This window comes from Pongo pygmaeus, chromosome 8 (genome assembly GCF_028885625.2).
Source record: "Pongo pygmaeus isolate AG05252 chromosome 8, NHGRI_mPonPyg2-v2.0_pri, whole genome shotgun sequence".
Lineage (NCBI taxonomy): Eukaryota > Metazoa > Chordata > Mammalia > Primates > Hominidae > Pongo > Pongo pygmaeus.
The window spans coordinates 96,751,920-96,762,916 of record NC_072381.2 but is presented as its reverse complement, the minus strand read 5'-3'; the positions used below and the strand labels follow the sequence as shown (position 1 = coordinate 96,762,916).

Sequence of the window (10,997 nt, the reverse complement as noted above, 5' to 3'; positions counted from 1 at the left end):
TAACATGAGAGAATAACTTGAATTTGGAATGCATGATATTCTGTTCCAAAAAATATTAAGTTTAATTTAGTTATTTAAGGAAGGACTATTTTTTTCTCTCTACAGTGATGGCTCTCCTTTTAGTTCATCCCCAAACTGAAAGGCTGGAAATCTCTAGGGTGGCAGTGAACTGTGCATCTTTATCAGTGTGAATCCGAAACTTCTGCACAAGTTTGAGTGACCCTTCAAGCTGCGAAGCGAGAATCTCTTCCTCAGCTTTCATCTCTAGGTTCCTCATAGAGTTTTTTGGCAGCTACTGGGAGCTGTAATCTGAACAAACCCTCTCATTAGTGGGCAAGGATCCCAAACTCAGAGCAGTCCATGTGCACTGTTGCTGACTCCTGCCCTTGCCTTTTCCCACTTTTTGACAATGAGTGGACACCCATTCCTGAATTTGGATGGTCCCTCTAAGCCAGTGGTCCTTAACTTTGCCTGCATATCAGATTTAACTGGTAAGCTTTACAAAATACTGATGCCTCTCCCTGAACCTCATAAGATTTGGATTTAATTGGTCCAAGTCATGGCCTGTGCATTGGACAGTTCTGAAAACTTTCCAGATGTTTCCAATATGCATCAAGTTTGAGGACCTCTGATTTAAGCTGTGTGAAGTGTTTTCAACTGTCCCGATTCAGAGAACAGAGTTATGTAATGGCTCAGAGGATTCCTCCACCCACTTAAACACACACATACACACACACAGACACACACATACACACACACACTAAATAAAAATAAAAAATAAAATTAAAAATTAAAAATTAAAAAATAAACCAAAAACCAACCAGATGGTAAAATAGAGGTCCATAGTGATTAAAACTTGCTGAAGATTACAGAAATAGTAGAGCATGGCCTACTGCCCCTTCTCCAACACCCCCAGCCCTGCCCATACCATCTCCTGCTAAACAACCTGGACATGGACTTCTTAATTTTACTAATCAATTTTCTCTTTTTCTTTTTTCTGATCTTTTGTGTATAGGAGCAGGTTAATGAGGAGGCTTTTTGGCACAAGTGACATGATCCCTTGACTCACGTACCTTCAACTATAAAGGAAATAGATTATCCTACAATATAAGATGCAAGGTAGAGTGTTTTCAAAGTTGGTTAAGTCAGTGGCTTAAACTCAGGTTATTTCTGTTTTTTTTTTTTATTTTACCATCATCATTACTCTTTCTTTCTTTTTTCTTTCTTTTTTTGTTTTTTGAGACAGTCTTGCTCCATCACCCAGGGTGGAGTGCAGTGGTTCAATCTCAGCTCACTGCAACATCTGCCTCCTGGGTTCAAGTGATTCTTGTGCCTCAGCCTCCCAAGTAGCTGGGACTACAGGCATGCACCACCACACCCAGCCAATTTTTATATTTTTAGTAGAGATGGGGTTTCCCCATGTTGCCCAGGCTGGTCTCGAACTTCTGACCTCAAGTGATCTGCCCGCCTAAGCCTCCCAAAGTGCCAGTATTATAGGCGTGAGCCACCATGCCCAGCCTATCCTCATTACTCTTGATTGTCCCTGTGCTAACTTCCTAATATATAACTTCCTAAACTATAACATGGCTGCCATAGTTTCCAGGCATGATAAACAGACACAATAGCCCCACCAGGAGAAGGAGCCTATCTCTTCCTTGTGTCACTTTTTTTATGGGTGAATAAACCTTGTCCAGAAGCTTCTCTTATCCTCCACTGCAGACTTGCAGACTCTCCCCTGTGTTTCACTGACCAGAATTAAGTCACAGTTCTGTGTGTGAACTAGTCTCTGGACAGGGAAATGGTACTTCATGATTGGCTCAGATAAGTCAGGATTCCCACCCTGCAACTGCCCACTCAGTCAGGGGTTAGAGAAGGTCTAGCCTTCTGAAACACCAAGTCATTTAGTGGAAGAATACTGGGACTCCATCGCATGGCTCCCCTTGACACAGGCATTCATAAATGGTTGAGGCCCATTGTTTCAGCAGCAACTCAAAAACAATTATTCACAGGGCCAAGGTAATATGAGCCAACTTTTCAGTTTGTAATTAAGGGTAGAATTGAGTTATCCAGAGAAGCAGATGAATCACATACTTTTCACACGTTAAGAGATTAGGTCTGGAGTCAGACAGAACTAGATTTAAATCTCTATCCCGCCAGTTTTGTGGTGCAACCTTCATCAAGTGACTTAATGTCTCCAAGTCTCAGTGTTCCCATCTTTAAAATGGGAACAATAACAATTCCGACCTCACAGAGTGATTATGAGAATAAAGTGAGATCATGGAGATGATGTGTTAACAAAGTATTTGGCCAATAGTATGTAATAAATAAATATGTGTTGTCACTAATACTAATGATAAAAAGTTTTCCCACAAATTTTTCTTTTCACAGTGTGGTTCTCAAATGCTAATATCAATCTGGAGATTGATATTAGAGTTTGAGATTCTTTTCTCAAATAAGGACTTAGTACTAATATTAGTATTCTGTGTTACTGGTTGGGACAGTACAGTATCTGAATAGCACTGTAGTAAGAGTCACTCATTCATCCAACAAATATTTATAAAGCAGTAACTATGTGTTTGGCACTGAATATATAGTGATGAACAAGACAAGACAAACATGATTTCTGCTGTCATGGAGCATGAGTGCTGGAGACATTTTCACATCTCTTCCCTATCACTTCATAGTAACACCCCAGCTGGATAATTTTGGGTAAGTTGCACTATCACTGAAGTCTCAATTTAATCCTCTATGAAATGGGTTGATTATTTACAAGCTTGTTGTGAGGCTTAATAACAACAGTGGTGTATTAGTCTATTCTCATGCTCCTAATAAAGACATACCCAAGACTGGGCAATTTATGAAGGAAAGTGGTTTAATGGACTCACAGTTCCACATGGCTAGGGAAACCTCACAATCATGGCGGAAGGCAAAGGAAGAGCAAAGGGACATCTTACATGGTGGCAAGCAAGAGAGCTTGGGCAGGGGAGCTCCCATTTATAAAACCATCAGATCTCTTGAGACTTATTCACTACCATGAAAACAGTATGGGAGAAACTGCCCCCACGATTCAGTTATCTCCACTTGGCCCTGCCCTTGACACATGAGAATTATTACAATTCAACATGAGATTTGGGTAGGGACACAGCCAAACCATATCAAGTGGCTTATAATTATATAACTCTTATTATGTGGTCAGCACCATTCTAAATTATAGCCTCATTTAACTCTCACAACAGTTCTATGAGGTTGGTTTCTCTTATTAACCTCATTTTACAGATGAGGAAACTGAGGCACAGGCAAGATTTGTGACTTGTCTAAGGTCAGAGGGTTAGTAAGTGTTGAAGCTGAGACTTGAGCTCAAACTTAAAAGTTGTGGTCCAACATTTACACTGTGATACTTCTCAAAACTCTTATTCATAGTGTACCTTTTAAGTATTTTGTATATTTGTAATTAACCCAGTTCTTGATATATTTGAGTTGACGTATACCATTTTATTATTTGTTTTGTGTTTGACCCATTTGTTTATGTTTCTTTTCATTTCTTGTCTTCCTTTGGATTTTTTTGGTTATTCTGTATTTTCTAGTTTATTAACTTGTTAGTTACAGATTCTTTTCCTATTCTTTTAGTGATTACCCTAGTGATTACAACACACATCCTTTATTCTTACAGTATAGTGAAAATGATCATTTTGACACCTTCTTTGATAAAGCTAGGACCTTAAGCACTTTACCATCCTCCTATCATTTGCATTTTTATTATATATTTTAATTCTAAATGTACTTTAAGCCCCATGAGATAGGATCATGTTGTTTTGTTCAGTCACCATTATTTTTTTATTTATCTGTGTTTTACTCCTTCTGTTATTCTTTCTGTATTTCTATGTTTCCATCTTGGATCATTTTTCCTTTGGCCTGAAAAAAATCCCTTTAGTATTTCTTTGAATGTATGTTTGTTGGTGAAGAAGTCTCTCAGTTTTTGTTTAATTGAAAACATCTTCAGCTTTCATTTTTGAAAGATAGTTTCAGTAAATATATATTTCTAGGTAGGGATTTAGGTGGAGGTTAGAAAATTCTCTGCTATTATCTCTTCAAATATTTCTTCTGTCTCATGTTCTTTCTCTTCTCTTTCTGGGACTCTGATTAGACGTATGTGATATGTTTTCCCTTTGCCCCACTGTCTTATCCTCTTTTCCCTATTTCCCACTCTTTTTTCTGTCTGGGCTTCAGTTCATATATTTGCTATTGACTTGTTTTCCAGTTCACATAGCCTTTCTTTGGCTATGTCTAATTCTGCTTTTAAATACATTCCTGCATTTTTTATTTCAGCTATATTTTTGAGTTAAAATTTTTATTTAGTTATTTTTTATAGTTTCCAATTTTCTGGGAATATCTTCATTTTTCATCCATTTCCCCTCTTTCCTCTATTTTTCGTGGAAATGGTAATGATAGTTAATCTCAAAGTACTTGTCTACTAATTCCAAAATCTGAATCTCCTGTGGGTCTGATTCTGTTATATACTTTTTTCTTGTTTTTTTTTTTTTTTTTTTTTTCATGTGGTCTTGCCTTTTGGTATTCTAGTAATATTTGATTAAATGACAAGTATTATGTATAACAAAAATAGATACTAAAAATTTCAGGGCTGGCATGGCGGCACATGCCTTTAAACCAAATGCTTTGGGAGGCCGAAGTGGGTGGATTGTTTGAGCTCAGGAATTCAAGACCACCCTGGGCAACTTAGCAAAACCCTGTCTCTATGAAAAAAAAAAACCCACAAAAATTAGCTGGGTGTCGTGATGTAGGCCTGTAGTCCCAGCTACCTGGAAGACTGAGGTGGGAGGATCCCTTGAGCCCGAGAGATTGAGGCTGTGGTGAGCTGTGATCATGCCACTGCACTCCAGCCTGGGTGACAGAATGAGAGCCTGTTTAAAAAAAATTTTTTTTCAAGAAAATAGATGAAAAGATAGAGAATTTCGCCAGATGTGTAATCTTCCTTCAGAGAGTATTCACTCTTTCTTCTGCCAGACAGATTCAGGGCTGCTTGCCTCAGTCCAATCAGGGATTGAACTGAGTGAAGGCAAAGTTGCAGTCTTGGTAAAGCTAAATTTATCTTTGGTTCACCTCTTCTTCTAATCTACGACCTTCTAAAGCTGAGAGTTTGATGTTTGCGCCAGGGTTCCTCCTCCTGGAAGGTTTTGAACTCTAATCTTTGTTTCCTCAGCACACTGAGTCTGCCAGAACTCCACTCTGCTTTTCAGGCTTTCTGGTGAGCCTCTTAGCCTCCGTCCCTTCAGAGTTTGGCAAATATCTTGAGTGGAAAATGAGCTGAGTGTTAGATGCAGTTTTCCGTATACACCCTCCTCACCAGGATATTGACTTCTGAATTCTTAAGTTTTCTTCTTCCCAGCTCTATGAGGCCATCAATAACTCTATCAATGCTGTTGGCCCTCTTCCCAGGCAACACTCAGCTTCTCAGCTTTTTGCCTTCCCAGAATCAGCAAATACATCCAGCTAAGAAAAAAAAAATAGCTGCAGTACATCAGCTCAACCTAACTATAAAGCCCTACTTATTTAAGTAGCTCTTTAATGCCTTTCAATGATTTTTTTGGTATTTTTTCCTGCATTTTTAGTTGACCTATGTTATTATTGATCTTCCTCAAAGCCCCTCTCACGTTCAGAAGTGGAAGTCCATCAGATCTTTGATTCTCTCTGTATAGTTTCTGCTTATTTCAAGTGCTCGTTGTCTCAGAAACTCTCTAATGTCTTCAAAAAAGTTTTGGGGCATTTTTTTAATGGCTTCTAATTATTCTCATGAGGAACATTAGTTTATTGCAAGTTACTTTGTCATAACCTTACCTGTTGTATCTTAAATGAAATAACTTGTATAAAGCATTTAATCCAGTGCCTCATCCTATTCTAAGAAGAAAGGAATAAATATACTTTACTATTATAAAAATTGAAGAGTATAACTAGGCTGGTAGCCTGGCTGGAAAACTATTTCACCTCTGCTCTCTAAAAGTACTCTAGGGATTATTCTAGTACCTAAAGAGGTGTTTGATAGCATCCTCAAAGTTATACCCTGTACAACATGACCAAGATAACTTTGGCCTTTAAAATTTAAAATTAAAGTCTAGATTGCCTTCTTCCGAATCCTCCCAGTACAAAACATCTAAAAATGCTAGATAAAATGCTTTCTGATTATATCTTTAAATTATTGACTGAGCTGGGAAGAGTAAGGATGGCCTTAAAGGCCTTCTCTGCCCTCCTAAATTAAAAGAAAAAGCAGGTCTTTAGAGGGGTAAATGTGTATTGAAGCTGGCACCTGTCCTGAAGTTGTTTGCTAATCCCCAGGTTACCAACATTTGTTTTTAACAGCTATGACTGCTAAGGGGACAGAAGACAAAGGATTAGGGCCCATTAAGGTGTGTGGGTGGGTTGGGAGTGTCACAGTTAATATCTAGTATAGCTAAAACCTAGAAAGGATACACTCTCAGTAAGAAAATAACATAACTTTTACAGAGAAATTCAACTAGGAAAGATGCCTGTCTCAACATTAGCTTTAGATATTAGGTGAGTGCAAAGTAATTGTGGTTTTTGCATTGTTGAGTTTTACCATTTGATATTGGAATGCATTCTTAGATAAATGTGGTTATGTTATACATCATTTTAATGGGCATTTCTCATTTTACGGTTTTTTTTTTTTTGCTAATGACTTGTTACTTGCTGTGTATGTTTATTTTAGACTATGGAAATGATGTTAGACAAAAAGCAAATTTGAGTGATTTTCTTATTCGAGTTCAAAATGGGTTGTACAGCAGCGGAAACAACTCGCGACTTCAGCAACACATTTGGCCCAGGAACTGCTAACAAATGTACAGGGTAGTGGTGGTTCAAGAACTTTTGCAAAGGAGTTAAGAGCCTTGAAGATGAGGAACATAGTGGCTGGCCATCGCAAGTTGACAATGACCAGTTGAGAGCGGTCATCGAGGCTGATCCTCTTACAACTACATGAGAAATTATCTAAGAACTCACCGTCGACCATTCTACACTCATTTGGCATTTGAAGCAAATTGGAAAAGTGAAAAAGCTTGAAAAGTGGGTGCCTCATGAGCTGAGTGAAAATTTAAAAAATAGTCATTTTGAAGTGTTTTCTTCTCTTATTGTATGCAACAACAACGAACCATTTCTTGATTGGGTTATGATGTGTCTCAAAAAGTGGATTTTATAAAACAACTGGTGATGACCAGCTCAGTGGTTGGACTGAGAAGCTCCAAAGCACTTCCCAAAGCCAAACTTGCACCAGAAAAAGTCATGGTCTCTGTATGGTGGTCTACTGCCGGTCCCATCCACTACAGCTTTCTGAATCCTGGCAAGACCATTATATCTGAGAAGTATGCTCAGCAAATCAATGAGATGCATTGAACATCACAATGACTGCAGCCAGCATTGGTCAACAGAAAGGGCCCAGTTCTTCTCCACGACAACGCCCTACCATACATCGCGCAACCAATGCTTCAAAAGTTGAATGAATTGGGCTATGATGTTTTGCGTCCTTGGCCATATTCACCCAACCTTTCACCAACTGGCTATTTTCACTTCTTCAAGCATCTCGACAACTTTTTGCAGGGAAAATGCTCCCACAACCAGCAGGATGCAGAAAATGCTTTCCAAGAGTTAGTTGAATACCGAAGTATGGATTTTTTATGCTACAGGAATAAACAAACTTATTTCTCATTGGCAAAATATGTTGATTGTAATGGGTCCTATTTTGATTAATAAAGATATGTTTGAGCCTAGTTATAATGATTTGAACTGGAATTACTTTTGCAGCAACCTAATAGATGGAAAAAAGCCCCAATCAACTCTTCCTAAAATTCACAACCACAATCTGGCCCTCTCATGGATTTACAACCTGAATTCATATTCTTTGTGCTCTGAAAAACCTCAAGCCCAGAATTTATTAAAAAATTGTTGTTGGTGGCTGGGCGCCATGGCTTACACCTGTAATTCCAGCACTTTGGGAGGCTGAGGCATGTTGATCACTTGATCAATATGGTGAAATGCCATCTCTACTAAAAAATACAAAAATTAGCCAGGCGTGGTGGTACACATCTGTAATCCCAGCTACTCGGGAGGGAGGAGAATAGCTTGAACCTGGGAGGCAGAGGTTGCCATGAGCTGAGATTGCGCCACTGCACTCCAGTGTGGGACATAGAGTGAGACTCTGTCTCAATAAATAAATGAATAAGTAAATAAATAAATAAATATGGTCCTTGGTTTCAGTACCCAGATGCTCGGTAAAAGCAAGCACACATGCTCTCTGTAAGAGTGCCTTCAGCCTAAGCCTCAAGGAATTTTCATGAAATACAAGCTCACACACAAAGCAATAAAAAGACAAATCTTTGAGAAAATGAATGAAGATAAAGTGAGAACGCTAGAATGGGAATTTTTTGTTAAATGTCATAACTATAGGTAATGCAGAAATGAAAAAATTAATAATAAGGAATTGTGAATAACTTTAATATATCTGAAAACTTAGATAAAATGGAAACATTCCTTAAAAAGTATATTGCATCAAAATAATCTCAGTAAGAAATGGAAAACTTGACTAGTTCTATAAACATGTAAGTTTAGTAGTTTAAGACTTGTAGTTTAAAATCTACCCACAAATAAAATACCTGGCCCAGATGTTGTTATAGATGTTTTGTATCAAACATTCAAAGGCCAAATATCTTTGATCTTACACAAAATATTTCAGAGTATATAAAAAAGGGGGGAACATTGTCCAACTTATTTATGAGTTAGCATAACCTTGATATTGAAATCTTACAAGAACAATGAAGGAAAGGAAAATTATAAGCCAATCTTGCAAATAGGTAGATGCAAAAAATTTTTACCCAATAAATTATTAAAATAAATCCAATAATGTATTTTAAAATGTATTATGATCAAGTTGGGCTTATTCCAAGAATGTAAGATTGGTTTAACATTAGAACTTCAATTATGTTAATTTGCCACATAAATAGATTAAAGGAATAAAAACATACAGTCAACTCAATAAATACCAAAAAAGTTTATAAAATTTCCCACTATTAATGAAAAAAATTCAAGCAACAAATAAGGAGAAACTTTCTTAGTTTGAAAAAAGGATATCTACCAAAAGGAAAAACAATTAAAACCTGCTGCAAACATCACACTATGGTAAATGTTGAAACTCTTTTTAAGATAAGCTCTTCTATTGCTACCTCTTTAAAATATTATGTCAAAAATCTGAGTAAAGCAAGAAAGAAAAGTGAGATTGGAGGGAGAGTAATAATATTGGCATTATTTACAGATAATGCCCGTTGTAGAAAACCCAAAAGAATCTATTACTAAATTATTAGAATAAATCTGAGAATTTAGCAAGGTCGTTGGATATAAGATTATGGTAGTTTTAGCCACAATACGGCCCCCAGTGCTTCCCACCTTCTGAAATTCCCATGTTCCTTGTATGGTCTCCTCCCATATTGCACCAGTGTTGTTCTGTGTGACCAACAGAACACATCAGAAATGGTTGGTGTATCACTTCCATGTCAGGTTATGAAAGACACTATGTGTTTCATCTTAGTTGTCCCGTCTCTCTCTCTCACTTAGATTCACTTGTGCTGGGGGAAGCAGCTTCATTGTAATGAGCAGCTTTATCGGGGAGCCGTGCGTAATGAGGAACTGAGGCCTCTTGACAACCACTGTGTGAGTGAGCTGGGCAATGGGTCCTCCAGCCCAAGTCAAGCTTTCAGATGACTGCACCCTGCCTGACATCTTGATTACAACTTTATATGAGACCCTGAGCCAAAAACTCCCAGCTAAGCCGCTCTTGAATTTCTGACTTAAACAAACTATGAAATGATAAATATTTGTGGTTTTCAGCTATGAAGTTTGGGATGATTTATGGCTTAGCAGTAGATGTTTAATACAAAGATCAACACCCAGAAGTGAACTGAATATCTCTATATAGGCAATAAACAATATATATGGTATATTTCTGTGTATATATACATTCTATATATATAATATATATTCTATTTATATATATTTATATTATTGCTGCTATTGCAAAATAGTCCTTTTATATATACATTATATATAGGCTATTTTACAATAGCAGCAATAATTATAATAATATAATTTCTTTAGAATAAATATAACAAAAGTTTCACAAGATCTTTATGGAAAAATATCATAAAAATGTATTGAAAGGTTTTAAAAGAGCTCTACAAATGAAAAACTATTCCATATTTATGGTTAGGAAGGTAATATTACGAAGATATTTATCTACTACTTTATGCAATGCCAATTAAAACCAAGATACCAATGGGTTGGTTGTGTGTGTGTTTTTAAGAACTTGACAAATTGCTTCTAAAATTCATGTAGAAGCAGAAAGAGTCAAGAAGAGTCAAAAGCCTTCTAAAGGAAAAGAATATAATGGGGGACTTAGTGTAACAAATACCAAGATTTCTTATGAAATTATGTAACTAATTCAGTGGGGTGTATCAGTTACCTCAGGGATGGACAAATTTCCAGTGAAACAAAATATAGAGCCTAGAAAGAAGCCTATCCATATCTGAAGACCTGGCTTATGACAGAGCTGGAGATGTTGCTGAGTGGAAAGACAATGAACTTCACAGTACTTGGCTCTGGAGCAAATGGTTATCCACATGGAAAAACATGAAACCAGGCTCCCACCACATGTCTTGCACAGGAATCAGTTCCAAGGGATTAAATAATTAAAGATGAAAGGGAAAGCTATTAAAAACCTTTTGGAGATGAGTAGTCTTTTAGGACCTTGGAGTTGGAAAGGCTTTCTAAAATAAAAGAAAAAACACAAACCAAAGGGAAACAACTGATTAGTTTAACCACATTAAAATTTAAAATTTTGTTTTTTTAAAAAATCAAAAGACAACATAAAGAAAGTGAAAAGATTAGCAACAAACTGGGAGCAGCTGTAATTGACAAAGGAGTAG

General features: G+C 37.0%; 1 long non-coding RNA gene across 1 annotated transcript; it reads left to right on the top strand.

The window, feature by feature from the left end:
* The first annotated feature begins 1,074 nt into the window (after positions 1-1,074).
* Positions 1,075-7,800, top strand: LOC134740174 (uncharacterized). The gene is made up of 2 exons (XR_010127449.1): positions 1,075-2,709; positions 6,740-7,800. It is a non-coding gene; the product is annotated as an uncharacterized LOC134740174 (long non-coding RNA).
* Positions 7,801-10,997: the final 3,197 nt, after the last annotated feature.